This window comes from Coregonus lavaretus, assembly GCF_964263955.1.
Source record: "Coregonus lavaretus genome assembly, chromosome: 30".
Taxonomy (NCBI): Eukaryota; Metazoa; Chordata; class Actinopteri; order Salmoniformes; family Salmonidae; genus Coregonus; species Coregonus lavaretus.
The window spans coordinates 14,319,213-14,337,698 of record NC_140017.1 but is presented as its reverse complement, the minus strand read 5'-3'; positions in this window follow the sequence as shown (position 1 = coordinate 14,337,698).

The following is an 18,486-nucleotide window of genomic DNA, read 5'->3' as shown; positions in this document are numbered from 1 at the left end:
GTCTGTCCAGTACATTAGCATTATCCTACTGCAGTACAGTGACATGACTGAGCACCAAGAACACTGAGAGAAGACTGGGAGAGAGAACTCCCCTTCTCCCTTCCTTTCCTCCTTCTTTACCCACCACACCATCAACATATGATATGGTTACTGTTCATCTATATTCCAAGCCTGAACAAAAGGTCAGTGATACTCTGCTCCTGCTCCTGTCTGCTCACACAGCCCTCGACCACACACTCAGCCCTTCCTCACACAGACCACCCCACTCTTCCCCACATACTGTACACTGCTGAAAGAAAGAAGACTGACAGACCTAGTACCATGCCACTGGGCTCCTCCAAGCTCAGGGGATACCAGAGGGATTTTGAAACACTAGAAAGCCCTGTTGTATGTTGGGAACTACATGCTGTATTATGCAAATCACGTTGTAATACAGTATGAATTGTACTAGCTAGTGAATTTAGATGTTAGAGGTACAGTATGCATAGTTATAAGTCCACATGCATGAAGGACAGCATTTTAGAGGCATTTTAGATATTAGAAAAACAACCGTAATCCTTAACATATTTATGCTTACTCATAACATGCAGCATTGTGGAGATTTGTCATGATTATCGCTATTTCCACCATGTTGTCACTCCACGTCTGGAGAAAGTATTGTTCCTCTGTCTTTGAACAAACTCTTATTGCGTAAGAGCAGAATGTAGTGAGAGAACACTAAGTGAGTGAACTGTATTGAGAGAACAGTGAATGAGATTCAAAACTAGAACCTGAAATGAGGTGCAACATTATGCCTGATTGAGGCCCATTTACAGCCTGCCAAGCTGAACAAAGAGTTTCTGTTATCCCCTCATTAAACAATCCCCCTCTTCAAAATGACAAACTCAAAAATATTGGAGAAGCAATTCCAGGTAAAAAGGGTTCATCATTATTGAACTCTGCAAGGCCTGATTCTTCATTAACTGTGTAGGGTAACCTTATTATGAAAACATATGGTTCTATGACCATTACTGAACTTTGGGGGATCAATGAGGCATTCTCAGCCCTGAGATCACACTATTACCTAACTTACTATGGCCCGTGTCAAAAGGGAAAAGGGAACATTAACGAACACGCCCACCTACAGTGTGTTCTGATTAATTCCATTCTCTTTGTGGGGAAAAAAAGAGTGGATGCATAATTTACCTTGACATTCTCGTCAGACCCGAGCTCCTGGCAGCGAAATGCATGACATGCAGGAAAAAGGATACGGCACCCGCATTCAGCAATATATCACAGGAGGAACACAATGAATTACATCTTGGCCTGATGAGCCGTGTGTCAGCAAAACTCAAGCTAGCAGTAAAGATAATACAAGAAAATGGCCACAAAGAATGGCAATGTTGTGCTCAAAGTGGTGATTGACCTCCTTTTAGGGTTTCTGATGAGGGAGAAATCTTGTTAAGGCCTCAACTAGTACTGAATTCCAAATCACCTGCCTTGGCACGACTGTAGGATATTGCTGAAAGTACCAGATTGATCTGGTTCAGGATCAGGTGTAAAAGGCTGGGTGGAATTTTTGCCATATTATTTACACCTATCTAATTGTTTCAGATCTACAGGAATGTGTAGGAAGTATGGGCTAGGCATACATTTGGAATTCAGCAAAAGTGTGGTTTAAATCTGGTTAAAAGTGTAAATCTCTGCCTATTTGGTGAAGTTTCCTCTGTCATCAAATGTTGTCCAGTGAGTCATGAGAGCTTTATGCTGACTTTAGTGCTGATAATGTCCAAACGTATAATATTCAAACGCATGGCGAGCAATAAAAAAAAAAATCCAAGCCAGATAAACAAAATAAGCATATTGTGTGTGCAGTGTTTGGATCCAAAACATCAGTCACACCAATGTGTTCTCTGTTAACAGACTTCCCTTAAATATTTGGCTTGGCAAAAGCTATCATGGTTCCTCCACAAATATTTTGCTTCACACATGGAATAAACACAAAAAAAACTATTTGGTCGACATAGCTAGGTTGCCAGAGATATTTAACTTCATAAAGATGATCACAATGCGAAAACACAATTTAGAAGTGAATGCTACAGTAATAAGCATATACTTTCATTTTTGTTTTCACACAATATGTTTTTAATCTCCAAGCCATGTATGTAATATAGTTCATTTTATTCTTTGCAGAAAATCCATGTGCAACAAAAGATAACATCTGCAAGAAGCCTCTGAAGGTTAAAATCCTCACAGACATTATGTACGGTATGTGAGGAGAACAGGGAATAAGGTGTGAAAACACTCTGCATTCTCTGATGTATGAACATTCAGATGAATATGTAATTACAAGAAGCCCTGCATGTTGTACGATTGCTGAAATGATAACTCACATGCAACTGAGAGTCAAATCCACAGTGCACAACCTTCTCCAAGACAAGGCCAAAAGACTTGTGAATTCCTACATCACTGTTCCAACAATGTATTCTGTGATCAAAGGGAATCAAACACAGTTGGTATGGGTCAATCTCCATGCAAATGGTGATCCTGACATCACGCCCTATGGTTAGAGAAGCTAATCATGCAGCGACTCATTCTGAAGGCGTGACGGTGGGAGTTTGACCTTTCTCAGAGTCTTCCATTCAATTTGAATGACACTCAGATGCTTAACTCCTGGTCAATATTCCAGTTTATAGGCTGGTTGAGGATCTAGTTCTAGTGGTGTTTAAATGAGATCTTAACACCTGATTATAGTTCTAGATGAACATGTTCATCATGCATTACCAGACAGAGGTGCATTAAAATGCAGATGATGCATTTTAATGGTCTTTCAAAAAACCCTAAGGTAGATGTCTGCGCCCACGCATAAATCTAATTAGCATAATAATAATAGAAATCCCCATAAAAATCTGTTAGTTTAAACTAGAGATATCTGTTTTTTGCATTGGATTTGTCTCAATCCACCACATCTGCTTATGTTGCACTTCCGTGTCTGATCATGAGAAAATCAGTCTTCTCACAAAATCGTCTGTAGCGTCCGAACGGTTTAACCTACAAACTATTATGATCCCTCTATGGAAAGATGAGACTCTCACGAACACGATGGTGTTCCATTTTGTCCCACGACCTCCACAAGTGTCAGGAGCCTCGTCTGAAGTCAGTACAGCCGATCTGCCAACTTCTGTCAGCGTCCGAACCGTTTGGGCTACACACTAATATTACCCCTCTGTGCAAAGGTGAACTCTCACGAACATGTACATGTCCATTGTTTTGCACTAGGATGCCCACAAGCTTCATAAGACTCGTCTGAAGGCCCCCTGGTACCAATGGAAAAAATTGAATGGAAGTATATATGGAGACTGTTTAATACCAAAAAATATGTTTTAAAATTCCAAATCAAATAGCTAAATGATCCTTGGTATGGCCTTCTTAAAACAATTCCATATAGCTTAGTAGGGGTTAAATACATGTTTAAAAAATAAGAGTGTCTGCTAAATGACTAAAATGTAAATGTAAATATAGGATAGACACTTCAGAACAAACTTTCTTTTGATATTGTTTTGGGACTATCTGTTGTTCCATGTAGTGAATATGTTATTCAATGCATTTGTATGGTCTAAAAGCCAAAAATAATTTCTCATCAAAAAACATTTTTATATATATTTCTGATACATCAAGGGGTTTTAAAATTCAAAATCAAAGAGCTAAATTATTCTTGGTATGACCTTCTTAAAACAATTCCATATACAGTTGAAGTCGGAAGTTTACATACACTTAGGTTGGAGTCATTAAAACTTGTTTTTCAACCACTCCACACATTTCTTGTTAACAAACTATAGTTTTGGCAAGTCGGTTAGGACATCTACTTTGTGCATGACACAAGTAATTTTTCCAACAATTGTTTACAGACAGATTATTTCACTTATAATTCTCTGTATCACAATTCCAGTGGGTCAGAAATGTACATACACTAAGTTGACTGTGCCTTTAAACAGCTTGGAAAATTCCAGAAAATGTTGTCATGGCTTTAGAAGCTTCTGATAGGCTAATTGACATCATTTGAGTCAATTGGAGGTGTACCTGTGGATGGATTCCAAGGCCTATCTTCAAACTCAGTGCCTCTTTGCTTGACATCATGGGAAAATGAAAATAAATCAGCCAAGACCTAAAAAAAATGGTAGACCTCCACAAGTCTGGTTCATCCTTGGGAGCAATTTCCAAACGCCTGAAGGTACCACGTTCATCTGTACAAACAATAGTACGCAAGTATAAACACCATGCGACCACGCAGCCGTCATACCGCTCAGGAAGGATACGCGTAAAACGAGTTCTATATCGACATAACCTGAAAGGCCGCTCAGCAAGGAAGAAGCCACTGCTCCAAAACTGCCATAAAAAAGCCAGACTACGGTTTGCAAAGATCGTACTTCTTGGAGAAATGGCCTCTGGTCTGATTAAACAAAAATAGAACTGTTTGGCCATAATGACCATCATTATGTTTGGAGGAAAAAGGGGGTTGCTTGCAAGCCGAAGAACACCATCCCAACCGTGAAGCACGGGGGTGGCAGCATCATGCTCTGGGGGTGCTTTGCTGCAGAAGGGACTGGTGAACTTCACAAACTAGATGGCATCATGAGGAAGGAAAATTATGTGGATAATTTGAAGCAACATCTCAAGACATCAGTCAGGAAGTTAAAGCTTGGTCGCAAATGGGTCTTCCAAATGGACAATGACCCCAAGCATACTTCCAAAGTTGTGGCAAAATGGCTTAAGGACAACAAAGTCAAGGTATTGGAGTGGCCATCACAAAGCCCTGACCTCAATCCTATAGAAAATGTGTGGGCAGAACTGAAAAGGCGTGTGCGAGCAAGGAAGCCTACAAACCTGACCCAGTTACACCAGCTCTGTCAGGAGGAATGGGCCAAAATTCACCCAACATATTGTGGGAAGCATTTGGAAGGCTACCCGAAACGTTTGACCCAAGTTAAACAATTTAAAGGCAATGCTACCAAATACTAATTGATTGCATGTAAACTTTTGACCCACTGGGAATGTGATGAAAGAAATATGAAAAATATATGCACTCACTAGCTGTAAGTCGCTCTGGATAAGAGCGTCTGCTAAATTACTAAAATGTAAATAAAAGCTTAAATAAATAATAATATTTTTTTTTTTTTTTAAGCCATTTAGCAGACGCTTTTATCCAAAGCGACTTACAGTCATGCGTGCATAATTTTTTTTGTGTATGGGTGGTCCCGGGGATCGAACCCACTACCCTCTCTACTATTATTCTGACATATCACATTCTTAAAATAAAGTGGTGATCCTAACTGACCTAAGACAGGGACTTTTCACTAGGATTAAATGTCAGGAATTGTGAAAAACTGAGTTTAAATATATTTGGCTAAGGTGTATGTAAACTTCATACTTCAACTGTAGCTAAGTAGAACCCCCTCCGGCTTAGATAGGGCTTAGACTCTGATGGGTTAATGAGTGGGAACCATTGTACCATTATTCAGCTATTAAGCCACTTTTAATGGATATAAACATTAGTTTGATCGGCTAATGCATACATTATAACACATGCATGGTGAAAACGAAATACTGGCTGACTTAAGCGCTGAAAGTCAAGGAAATAGCATTGTGGTTAGAGCTGGTAGTAAGAGCCAAAGGGCATGTAATCCATGAGTGAATAGTAAAGATGGGAGATGGGCACATTGAGTTCTCTCTCAATGTGCTTTACAGCTCTGTGAACACAAATATGGAGACCTTTAAAGCCACACTCTGTAACATATGGAAATCACCAAAATGTGGACTGCCAACAAAATGTTCAACAAAGGAGCAAATTAATAACAACAAACAACTGCACATTGCATATACACAGAACACACAGCAAATCAAGCACAACAGATGTGAACACATACAGTGGGGAAAAAAAGTATTTAGTCAGCCACCAATTTTGCAAGTTCTCCCACTTAAAAAGATGAGAGAGGCCTGTAATTTTCATCATAGGTACACGTCAACTGTGCCAGACAAAATGAGAAAAAAATTCCAGAAAATCACATTGTAGGATTTTTTATGAATTTATTTGCAAATTATGGTGGAAAATAAGTATTTGGTCAATAACAAAAGTTTCACAATACTTTGTTATATACCCTTTGTTGGCAAAGGCACAGGTCAAACGTTTTCTGTAAGTCTTCACAAGGTTTTCACACACTGTTGCTGGTATTTTTGGCCCAGTCCTCCATGCAGATCTCCTCTAGAGCAGTGATGTTTTGGGGCTGTCGCTGGGCAACACGGACTTTCAACTCCCTCCAAAGATTTTCTATGGGGTTGAGATCTGGAGACTGGCTAGGCCACTCCAGGACCTTGAAATGCTTCTTACGAAGCCACTCCTTCGTTGCCCGGGCGGTGTGTTTGGGATCATTGTCATGCTGAAAGACCCAGCCACGTTTCATCTTCAATGCCCTTGCTGATGGAAGGAGGTTTTCACTCAAAATCTCACAATACATGGCCCCATTCATTCTTTCCTTTACACGGATCAGTCGTCCTGGTCCCTTTGCAGAAAAACTGCCCCAAAGCATGATGTTTCCACCCCCATGCTTCACAGTAGGTATGGTGTTCTTTGGATGCAACTCAGTATTCTTTGTCCTCCAAACACGACGAGTTGAGTTTTTACCAAAAAGTTCTATTTTGGTTTCATCTGACCATATGACATTCTCCCAATCCTCTTCTGGATCATCCAAATGCACTCTAGCAAACTTCAGACGGGCCTGGACATGTACTGGCTTAAGCAGGGGGACACGTCTGGCACTGCAGGATTTGAGTCCCTGGCGGCGTAGTGTGTTGCTGATGGTAGGCTTTGTTACTTTGGTCCCAGCTCTCTGCAGGTCATTCACTAGGTCCCCCTGTGTGGTTCTGGGATTTTTGCTCACCGTTCTTGTGATCATTTTGACCCCACGGGGTGAGATCTTGCGTGGAGCCCCAGATCGAGGGAGATTATCAGTGGTCTTGTATGTCTTCCATTTCCTAATAATTGCTCCCACAGTTGATTTCTTCAAACCAAGCTGCTTACCTATTGCAGATTCAGTCTTCCCAGCCTGGTGCAGGTCTACAATTTTGTTTCTGGTGTCCTTTGACAGCTCTTTGGTCTTGGCCATAGTGGAGTGTGACTGTTTGAGGTTGTGGACAGGTGTCTTTTATACTGATAACAAGTTCAAACAGGTGCCATTAATACAGCTAACGAGTGGAGGACAGAGGAGCCTCTTAAAGAAGAAGTTACAGGTCTGTGAGAGCCAGAAATCTTGCTTGTTTGTAGGTGACCAAATACTTATTTTCCACCATAATTTGCAAATAAATTCATAAAAAATCCTACAATGTGATTTTCTGGATTTTTTCTCTCTCAATTTGTCTGTCATAGTTGACGTGTACCTATGATGTAAATTACAGGCCTCTCTCATCTTTTTAAGTGGGAGAACTTGCACAATTGGTGGCTGACTAAATACTTTTTTTCCCCACTGTACCTCATGATAAGCTGTAGACCACACTACTTACCAAGAGAGTTCTCATCTTTATTTTTCGTAGCTGTCTATTTACCACCACAAACCGATGCTCGCACTAAGACCCACTCACTGAACTGTATAAGGCCATAAGCAAACAAGAAAATGCCCATCCAGAGGCAGCGCTCCTAGTGGCCGGGGAATTTAATGCAGGCAAACTTAAATCCGTTTTACCTCATTTCTACCAGCATGTAACATGTGCAATCAGAGGAAAAAAACTCTAGACCACCTTTACTCCACACACGGAGACGCGTACAAAGCTCTCCCTCGCCCTCCATTTGGCAAATCTGAACATAATTCTATCCTCCTCATTCCTGCTTACAAGCAAAAACTAAAGCAGGAAGTACCAATGACTCACTCAATACGGAAGTGGTCAAATGATGCAGATGCTAAGCTACAGGACTGTTTTGCTAGCACAGACTGGAATATATCCGATGCCACCGGCTTCATCAATAAGTGCATTGATGATGTCGTCCCCACAGTGACCGTACGTACATACCCCAACCAGAAGCCTGGATTCCAGGCAACATCCACACTGAGCTAAAGGGTAGAGCTGCCGCTTTCAAGGAGCAGGACTCTAACACGGATGCTTCTAAGAAATACCGCTATGCCCTCCGATGAACGATCAAACAGGCAAAGCGTCAATACAGAACTAAGATTGAATCCTACTACACGGGCTCTGACACTCGCAGGGCCTGCAAACTATTACGGACTACAAAGGGAAGCCCACCGCGAGCTGTCCAGTGACACAAGCCTACCAGACGAGCTAAATTACTTCTATGCGCGCTTCGAGGCAAGCAACACTGAAGCATGCATGGGAGCACCAGCTGTTGCGGACAACTGTGAGATCACGCTCTTCGTAGCCGATGTGAGTATGACCTTTAAACAGGTCAACATTCATAAGGCCGCAGGGCCAGACGGATTACCAGGACATGTAGTTCGAGCATGCGCAGACCAACTGGCAAGTGTCTTCACTGACATTTTCAACCTCTCCCTGACCGAGTCTGTAATACCTGCATGTTTCAAGCAGACCACCATAGTCCCTGTGCCCAAGAACGCCAAGGTAACCTGCCTAAATGACTACCGACCCGTAGCACTCACGTCTGTAGCCATGAAGTGCTTTGAAAGGCTGGTCATGGCTCACATCAACACCAACATCTCAGAAATCCTAGACCCACTCCAATTCGCATACCGCCCTACCAGATCCACAGATGATGCAATCTCTATTGCACTCCACACTGCCCTTTTTCCCACCTGTTCATTGACTACAGCTCAGAGTTCAACACTATACTGACCTCAAAGCTCATCACTAAGCTAAGGACCCTGGGACTAAACACCTCCCTCTGCAACTGGATCCTGGACTTCCTGACGGGCCACCCCCAGTGGGAAGGGTAGGCAACAAGACATCTGACACGCTGATCCTCAACACGGGGGCCTCTCAGGGGTGTGTGATTAGTCCCCTTCTGTACTCCCTATTCACCCACGACTGGGTGGCCAAGCAAGACAACAACACCATCATTACGTTTGCTGACAACACAACGGTGGTAGGCCTGATCACCAACAACGATGAGACAGCCTATAGGGAGGAGGTCAGAGACCTGGCAGTGTGGTGCCAGGACAACAACCTCTCCCTCAACGTGATCAAGATAAAGGGGATGATCGTGGACTCTGGATGATCGACATCTTTGGAGATATCTTTGGTCTTGGCCATGGTGGAGAGTTTGGAATCTGATTGATTGATTGCTTCTGTGGACAGGTGTCTTTTACACAGGTAACAAACTGAGATTAGGAGCACTCCCTTTAAGAGTGTGCTCCTAATCTCAGCTTGTTACCTGTATAAAAGACACCTGGGAGCCAGAAATCTTTCTGATTGAGAGGGGTCAAATACTTATTTCCCTCATGAAAATGCAAATCAATTTATAACATTTTTGACATGCGTTTTTCTGGATTTTTTTGTTGTTATTCTGTCTCTCACTGTTCAAATAAACCTACCATAAAAATTATAGACTGATCATTTCTTTGTCAGTGGGCAAACGTACAAAATCAGCAGGGGATCAAATACTTTTTTCCCTCACTGTACATTATTTAAATGTTTCTAATTAGTATACCATATAAAAGTACAGAGCACTAATTGCAACAGCCACCACCACCCCCACCCATTTCTTTAAACATGGAACGTTTACTGTAACTTCAAAAAAAATTAATGTTCGAATCAAACCCATGAAACAAAATATAATGTGCGAAGGACAGATCGGCAGAATAATTTGAGGGGACTAGGGAGTAGAACTCACTAATAGCCAATGAGGACTTCACACACAGTCTTAAGAAATGCACATCCCCTTTTATTGTATCAGTTAATAAGAGGAAATTATCATAGCATTAAATTATCATACAGCCACGAAGCTAAGAGTGGAATCTATTAGTGTTCCCTCTGGTGAAATTGTATACTATAGATCAGGACATCTAAGTTTATGGTACAGTTAATGCTAGGAGAAGACAGAGTAATATCTTGCACCCACTTGCTACAGTTGAAGTCGGAAGTTTACATACACTTAGGTTGGAGTCATTAAAACTCGTTTTTCAACCACTCCACAAATGTCTTGTTAACAAACTATAGTTTTGGCAAGTCAGTTAGGACATCTACTTTGTGCATGACACAAGTTATTTTTCCAACAAATGTTTACAGACAGATTATTTCACTTATAATTCACTGTATCACAATTCCAGTGGGTCAGAAGTTTACATACACTAAGTTGACTGTGCCTTTAAAAAGCTTGGAAAATTCGAGAAAATGATGTCATGGCTTTAGAAGCTTCTGATAGGCTAATTGACATCATTTGAGTCAATTGGAGGTGTACCTGTGGATGTATTCCAAGGCCTACCTTCAAACTAAGTGCCTCTTTGCTTGACATCATGGGAAAATCAAAAGAAATCAGCCAAGACCTCAGAATAAAAATTGTTGACCTCCATAAATCTGGTTCATCCTTGGGATGCCCTGACCTCAATCCTATAGAAAATGTGTGGGCAGAACTGAAAAAGCTTGTGCGAGCAAGGAGGCCTACAAACCTGACTCAGTTACACCAGCTCTGTCAGGAGGAATGGGCCAAAATTCACCCAACATATTGTGGAAAGCTTGTGGAAGGCTACCCGAAACGTTTGACCCAAGTTAAACAATTTAAAGGCAATGCTACCAAATACTAATTGAGTGTATGTAAACTTCTGACCCACTGGGATTGTGATGAAAGAAATAAAAGCTGAAATAAATAATTCTCTCTACTATTATTCTGACATTTCACATTCTTAAAATGAAGTGGTGATCCTAACTGACCTAAAACAGGGAATTTTTACTAGGATTAAATGTCAGGAATTGTGAAAAACTGAGTTTAAATGTATTTGGCTAAGGTGTATGTAAACTTCAGACTTCAACTGTATATGTTAGACTCTAGATTGAACATTTCCATCTACACCACTTCTATGAACAGACACTCATAGTAACAACAGTACTGTATGCTAATCCCATAGTTTGCGCATAGTTTGTTTACTGCTGGAGTAAAAGGATGGATTACCTTACTCTTGGCCTAAGGAGAACCTACTGCCCCTCCTGCAGGGCTAATTGCTCTGTCTGTCCTCAGCCAGAGCTGAGTGCTTCTGTTCTGCTGCCTGTTGGAAATGGACCAGTGTGTGATGGAAGGAGGGAAGGTCAGAAGGGAGCGGAGGTGCCCTATAATCCATCACCGTGTTATTACTCAGGCCTCATGCATAATGACCCAGAGCAGGACGCGCTGACACCAACCAGCGGTGAGTCCTGGGGTGCACAGCGCAGTCAGAGCAGCTCCTCCATCTGCTGTAGCTGCACCATGCAAGCTCTACCAAGGGCACAGACACCTCAGTTTGCACTGTGGTATCATTACTATTTCACAGGCCCTACAACTACCACTCAGCACTCTCATAGGGTTGCCACTGCTCCGCCTTGTAGAATCACTGGGTTGTAGCCATCTCATGGAACAACTACGTATGTCCCACATAATATTTCCTCGCGGTTAAGTAACGTTGAATATCTCAGACCTTCTACATCTACAGTGGCTGGCTGTCAGACATCAACTCCGTCTTGAAGAACCTCTATCCCACATGAGCCTCATAGCATCAGTCTTACAGAGTCAGTCTCACATGGACTCTGTCCATTATGAGATTTGCCTCACACAGTCTCAAAGCAGTCTCAAATCAACTTGCAGAATCACTGTCTCGTTATCCTAAAATCACTGTCAGTCTTAGGGAAGATAAATATGCTGAGGAGCCTTGTGGTCTGTCTTACACAATCACAATCTCCTAGACTGGTGCTCTGTAACAGCCGGGCATAAACCCACTCTCACTTTATCACAATCTTATTTGAGTCACTGCAACACTATCGGTTGAAACCATTTTGCTGTCTGAAAGCATTATACTACCACAAAATCCCTCTATGTCACATGTCACTGGCTTGCCGCATTATTTCCGGTTTTAAAATGGATTTCTATCAATATTGTATGACACCAGCGTGCTCAACGTTAAATGTTACGTGCTTTGGGCAGCGAAGCGAGCAGCTTGTGTTTGTTTTTTGTATTTTTTGCCAGTGGAAACAATGTCACATGAAGGCAATTACGTTCTTTAAATGACAAAGCAATGAATTCTTGGCAACAGTAAATATTCTATAAAACAAAGAGGATTTCTTTAGAAATAACCAGGGTAAAGCGGTAAATGTACAGCATGAATGAATAATGGAGATTGTAATGGCAAAATTGATAGAATCAGGACAAGAAGAGGAAAAGGATAAGGATAAGGGGAGTTTGTTTTCTAGCATGTGATTCAAAAGGACAAAAGCAATACAATTATTTGAAAGTCTTAAAACGAACAGAAACAGGTATTTCTAGGAAACAAATAGCCTAATAACAAATATTCAAATCAGGGAAAAGAAGATGATTAATGGACATCTCTCTTAAAATGATTTATATATAGCCTACACTTGATGACTGTAGGGGGCGTTGTGTTGAAGCCAATGTGCCTCCATCTTGGGACACCCCCACCATTGAAAAATATATTTTAGAAGCTATATAAATGCATTTATTAATGTCTACATTTGTTTTTGCCACGATTATTCTATTACAGACACCTTAATGCATGCTTTTAATTATATTATGTGAGCTAAACATAAACAAATAAAAAATTAATTATATACATTACCGTTCAAAAGTTTTTGGTCACTTAGAAATTCCCTTTTTTTGAAAGAAAAGCAAATTTTTTGTCCATTAAAATAACATCAAATTGATCAGAAATACAGTGTAGACATTGTTAATGTTGTAAATGGCTATTGTAGCTGGAAACGGCTGATTTGTAATGGAATATTTACATAGACGTACAGAGGCCCATTATCAGCAACCATCAGTCCTGTGTTCCAATGGCACGTTGTGTTTGCTAATCCAAGTTTATCAATTCAAAAGGCTAATTGATCATTAGAAAACTATTTTGCAATTATGTTAGCACAGCTGAAAACTGTTGTGCTGATTAAAGAAGCAATACAACTGGCGTTCTTGAGACTAGTTGAGTATCTGGCGCATCAGCAATTGTGGGTTCGATTACAGGCTCAAAATGGACAGAAAAAAAGAACTTTCTTCTGAAACTCGTCAGTCTATTCTTGTTCTGAGAAATGAAGGCTATTCCATGCGAGAAATTACCAAGAAACTGAAGATCTCGTAAAACGCTGTGTACTACTCCCTTCACAGAACAGCACAAACTGGCTCTAACCAGAATAGAAAGAGTAGTGGGAGGCCCCAGTGCACAACTGAGCAAGAGGACAAATAAATTAGAGTGTCTAGTTTGAGAAACAGGCGCCTCACAGGTCCTCAACTGGCAGCTTCATTAAATAGTACCCGCAAAACACCAGTCTCAACGTATCTGGAGCATCAGCAATTGTGGGTTCGATTACAGGCTCAAAATGGCAAAGAAGTCCAGCGTCTGTGTTCTTTTGCCCATCTTAATCTTTTATTTTTATTGGCCAGTCTGAGATATGGCTTTTTCTTTGCAACTCTGCCTAGAAGGTCAGCATCCCGGAGTCGCCTCTTCACTGTTGACGTTGAGACTGGTGTTTTGCGGGTACTATTTAATGAAGCTGCCAGTTGAGGACCTGTGAGGCGCCTGTTTCTCAAACTAGACACTCTAACTGTCACGATCGTCATGAAAAGTGGACCAAGGCGCAGCGTGATATGAGTACATACTTTAATAGGTACTTACACAAATACAAAACAACAAAACGATACGTGAAGTCCTCGGTCAATAACACAAACCTACACGGAACAAGATCCCACAAAACACAAGTGCACAACAGGCTGCCTAAGTATGGTTCCCAATCAGAGACAACAAGCAACAGCTGATTCACGTTGCCTCTGATTGAGAACCACCCCGGCCAACATAGAAACACATAACCTAAAACAGAACATAGAAAACGAAACATAGACACTACACAAAGAAACTAACACCCTGGCTCAACATACAAGAGTCTCCAGAGCCAGGGTGTGACACTAACGTATTTTTCCTCTTGCTAAATAGTACGGGTGGCCATTTGATTAATTGTTCAGCAGTCTTATGGCTTGGGGTAGAAGCTGTTAAGGAGCCTTTTGGTCCTAGACTTGGCGCTCCGGTACCGCTTGCCGTGCGGTAACAGAGAGAACAGTCTATGACTTGGGTGACTGGAGTCTTTGACATTTTTTTGGGCCTTCCTCTGACACGCCTAGTATATAGGTCCTGGATGGCAGGAAGCTTGGCCCCAGTGATGTACTGGGCCGTAAGCACCACCCTCTGTAGCGCCTTATGGTCAGAAGCCGAGCAATTGTCATACCAGGCGGTGATACAATCGGTCAGGATGCTCTCGATGGTGCAGCTGTATAACTTTTTGGGGATCTGGGGACCCTTGCAAAATCTTTACAATCTCCTGAGGCGGAAAAGGTGTTGTTGTGCCCTCTTCACGACTGTCTTGATGTGTTTGGACCATGATGGTTTGTTTGTTACGTGGACACCAAGGAACTTGAAACTCTAGACCTGCTCCACTACAGCCCCATCGATGTTAATGGGGGCCTGTATGGCCCGCCTTTTCCTGTAGTCCACGATCAGCTCCTTTGTCTTGCTCACATTGAGGGTGAGGTTGTTGTCCTGGCACCACACTGCCAGGTCTCTGACCTCCTCCCTATAGGCTGTCTCATTGTTGTCGGTGATCAGGCCTACTACCGTTGTGTCATCAGCAAACTTAATGATGGTGTTGGAATCGTGTTTGGCCACGCAGTCGTGGGTAAACAGGGAGTACAGGAGGGGACTAAGCACGCACCCCTGAGGGGCCCCAGTGTTGAAGATCAGCATGGCAGATGTGTTGTTGCCTACCCTTACCACTTGGGGGCAGCCCGTCAGGAAGTCCAGGATCCAGTTTCAGAGGGAGGTGTTTAGTCCCAGGGTCCTTAGCTTAATGATGAGATTTGTGGGCACTATGGTATTGAACGCTGAACTGTAGTCAATGAACAGCATTCTCACATAGGTGTTCCTTTTGTCCAGATGGGAAAGGGCAGTGTGGAGCGCGATTGAGATTGCGTCATCTGTGGAACTGTTGGGGCGGTATGCGAATTGGAGTGGGTCTAGGGTTTCCGGGATGATGGTGTTGATGTGAGCCATGACCAGCCTTTCAAAGCACTTCATTGCTACAGGGCGGTAATCATTTAGGCAGGTTACCTTCACTTCCTTGGACACAGGGACTATGGTGGTCTGCTTGAAACATGTAGGATTTACAGACTCGGTCAGGGAAAGGCTGAAAATGTCAGTGAAGAAACTTGCCAGTTGGTCCGCACATGCTTTGAGTACACATCCTGGTAATCTGTCTGGCCCCGCGGCTTTGTTGAATGTTGACCTGTTTAAAGGTCTTGCTCACATCGGCTACCGAGAGCGTGATCACACAGTCGTCCGGAATAGCTGGTGCTCTCATGCGTGCTTCAGTGTTGCTTGCCTCGAAGCGTGCATAAAAGGCATTTAGCTCGTCTGGTAGGCTCGCGTCACTGGGCAGCTCCAGCTCCAGCTTCCCTTTGTAGTGCGTAATAGTTTTCAAGTCCTGCCACATCTGACGAGCATCAGAGCTGGTGTAGTAGGATTCAATCTTAATCCTGTATTGACGCTTGCCTGTTTAATGGTTCGTCTGAGGGCGTAGCAGGATTTATTATAAGCGTCCGGATTAGTGTCCTGCTTCTTGAAAAAGTGTCAGCTCTAGCCTTTAGCTCGATCCGGATGTTGCCTGTAATCCATGGCTTCTGGTTGGGATATGTACGTACGCTCACTGTGGGAACGATGTCGTCGATGCACTTATTGATGAAGCCGGTGCCTGAGGTGGTATACTCCTCAATGCCATTGGATGTATCCGGGAACATATTCCAGTCTGTGCTGGCAAAACAGTCCTGTAGCGTAGCATCCGCGTCATCTGACCACTTCTGTATTGAGCGAGTCACTGGTACTTCCTGCTTTAGTTTTTGCTTGTAAGCAGGAATCAGGAGGATAGAATTATGGTCAGTTTTGCCAAATGTTGGGCGAGGGAGAGCTTTGTATGCGTCTCTGTGTGTGGAGTAAAGCTGGTCTAGAGTTTCTTTTCCTCTGGTTGCACATGTGACATGCTGGTAGAAATGAGGTAAAACGGATTTAAGTTTGCCTGCATTAAAGTCCCCGGCCACTAGGAGCGCCGCTTCTGGATGAGCATTTTCTTGTTTGCTTATGGCCTTATACAGCTCATTGAGTGCGGTCTTAGTGCCATCATCGGTTTGTGGTGGTAAATAAACGCCTATGAATAATATAGATGAGAACTCTCTTGGTAGATAGTGTGGACTACAGCTTATCATGAGGTACTCTACCTCAGGCGGGCAATACCTCAAGACTTATTAAATATTAGACATCGTGGACCAGCTGTTATTGACAAATAGACACACATCCCCGCCCCTCGTCTTATCAGACGTAGCTTCTCTGTCCATGCACAGAAAACCCAGCCAGCTCTATATTATCCGTGTCATCATTCAGCCACGACTCGGTGAAACATAATATATGACAGTTTTAAATGTCCCGTTGATAGGATAGTCTTAATCGTAGGTCATTCATTTTATTTTCCAATGATTGAACGTTGGCCAATAGAACAGATGGTAGTGGAGGTTTATTCACTCGCCTACGAATTCTCAGAAGGCAGCCTGACCTCCACCCCATTTTTCTCCGTATATTCTTCACGCAAATGACGGGGATTTGGGCCTGGTCTCGAGAAAGCAGTATATCCTTCGCGTCGGACTCTTTAAATAAAAAAATCATTGTCCAGTTCGAGGTGAGTAATCGCTGTTCTAATGCCCAGAAGCTATTTTTGGTCATAAGAGACAGTAGCAGCAACATTATGTACAAATAAGTTACAAACTAAGTTACAAACAACGTGAAAAAACAAACTAAATAGCACAGTTGGTTAGGACTGTAAAACGGCAGCCATCCCCTCAGGCGCCATTATTATCCCCACCATTCCTATGGAAGACTGCTCCTACAGGGGAGTCCCAATATGGCCGACCGGTGGATTCAAAGACTCATCAGCAATCCAGGGTTTATATACATCATTGCTCTCTTACGGATATCTGTCTGGAACCAATGACCTTCAGAGAGCTCTCCATGCAGGCAAAATAAAAGATTTCAGAAGTCCAAGTAGAATTCCGCAAGGTTCCCACGTGGGGCATCCTTGGATTGTTTCGTAGTTCATAAATGATAACAACCAGGGCTGGTCACCAGTCTGAACACAAGGAGTGGTGTTCACACATTCAGTTTATAGTCCTGGAACCAGGAAGAGGTGAGGTCTCTTGTCAGCAGCTTAGGCGAGGGAAAAGTTCCAGGGTTTCGAGTCCGCCCCCATTCATCGCCTGCATTGCTCTGTGTCCTGTGCAGCCTATGAATCAAAAGGGAGGGTATTTTGTACACTCTCATAACGTATTCCAACGTCCGTGTGAAGACTGTTTGGTCGCACAGATACCAAACAACATACATTTCCTTGGATAAGTGAGGGTAATACCCAGACTATTACACTGCTGCTACTCTCTGTTGATTATCTATGCATAGTCACTTTAATAACTCTACCTACATGTACATATTACCTCAATTACCTCGACTAACCTGGTGTCCCCGCACATTGATTCTGTACCGGTACCCCCTGTATATAGCCTCGCTACTGTTATTTTTACTGTTATTTTACTGCTTTTATTTTTTAGTTATCTATTGTTTACTTAACACGCCGCAGTGGTTGGCGAACCCTCAACCTTTTTTTTCTTAAAACTGTATTGTTGGTTAAGGGCTTGTAAGTAAGCATTTCACTGTAAGGTCTACACCTGTTGTATTCGGCGCATGTGGCAAATAACATTTGATTTGATTTGATTTGATTGTCAGGAAAATACACAAATCTCAACTAGTAACTTTTTTTTTGTCATTTTCAGTCCGTTTACATTGTTTCCTTGAGAAAATACTAGTTTTTGAGGCACTTTGTGTGCAGTTCATTGCTTTCCAATGGAGAAGCTCCTTGACTGAGCCACAGTCGTCCTCAGTCTTTATCGGGACCCAGCTGAGTCTGTCTCAAGTCTGAGTGCCATTTGGTTCAAACTTGCCGCCCTTGTTGTTGATAGGAGAAGCTTTGTAGTAGACGGGAGGTGTGAGAGAAGGCGAAGGGGGAAGGGTTCCTGCTTGGACCCTTCTGGCCCCCCCTCTGTGCTCTCTGGCCGCTAAAAGGGGGTTTGGTGTGTATTCCCTTTGTCCTTGTCGTCCGGCGTGGATGTGTTGGTGCGTCACTGCTCTACAGATCCTTATAGTAGCTAGGTCTGTTTGAAATGAATAATACATGTTAAGCCTTTGAACAAACAACATTCTGTAGTCCTTGCATTCGTGG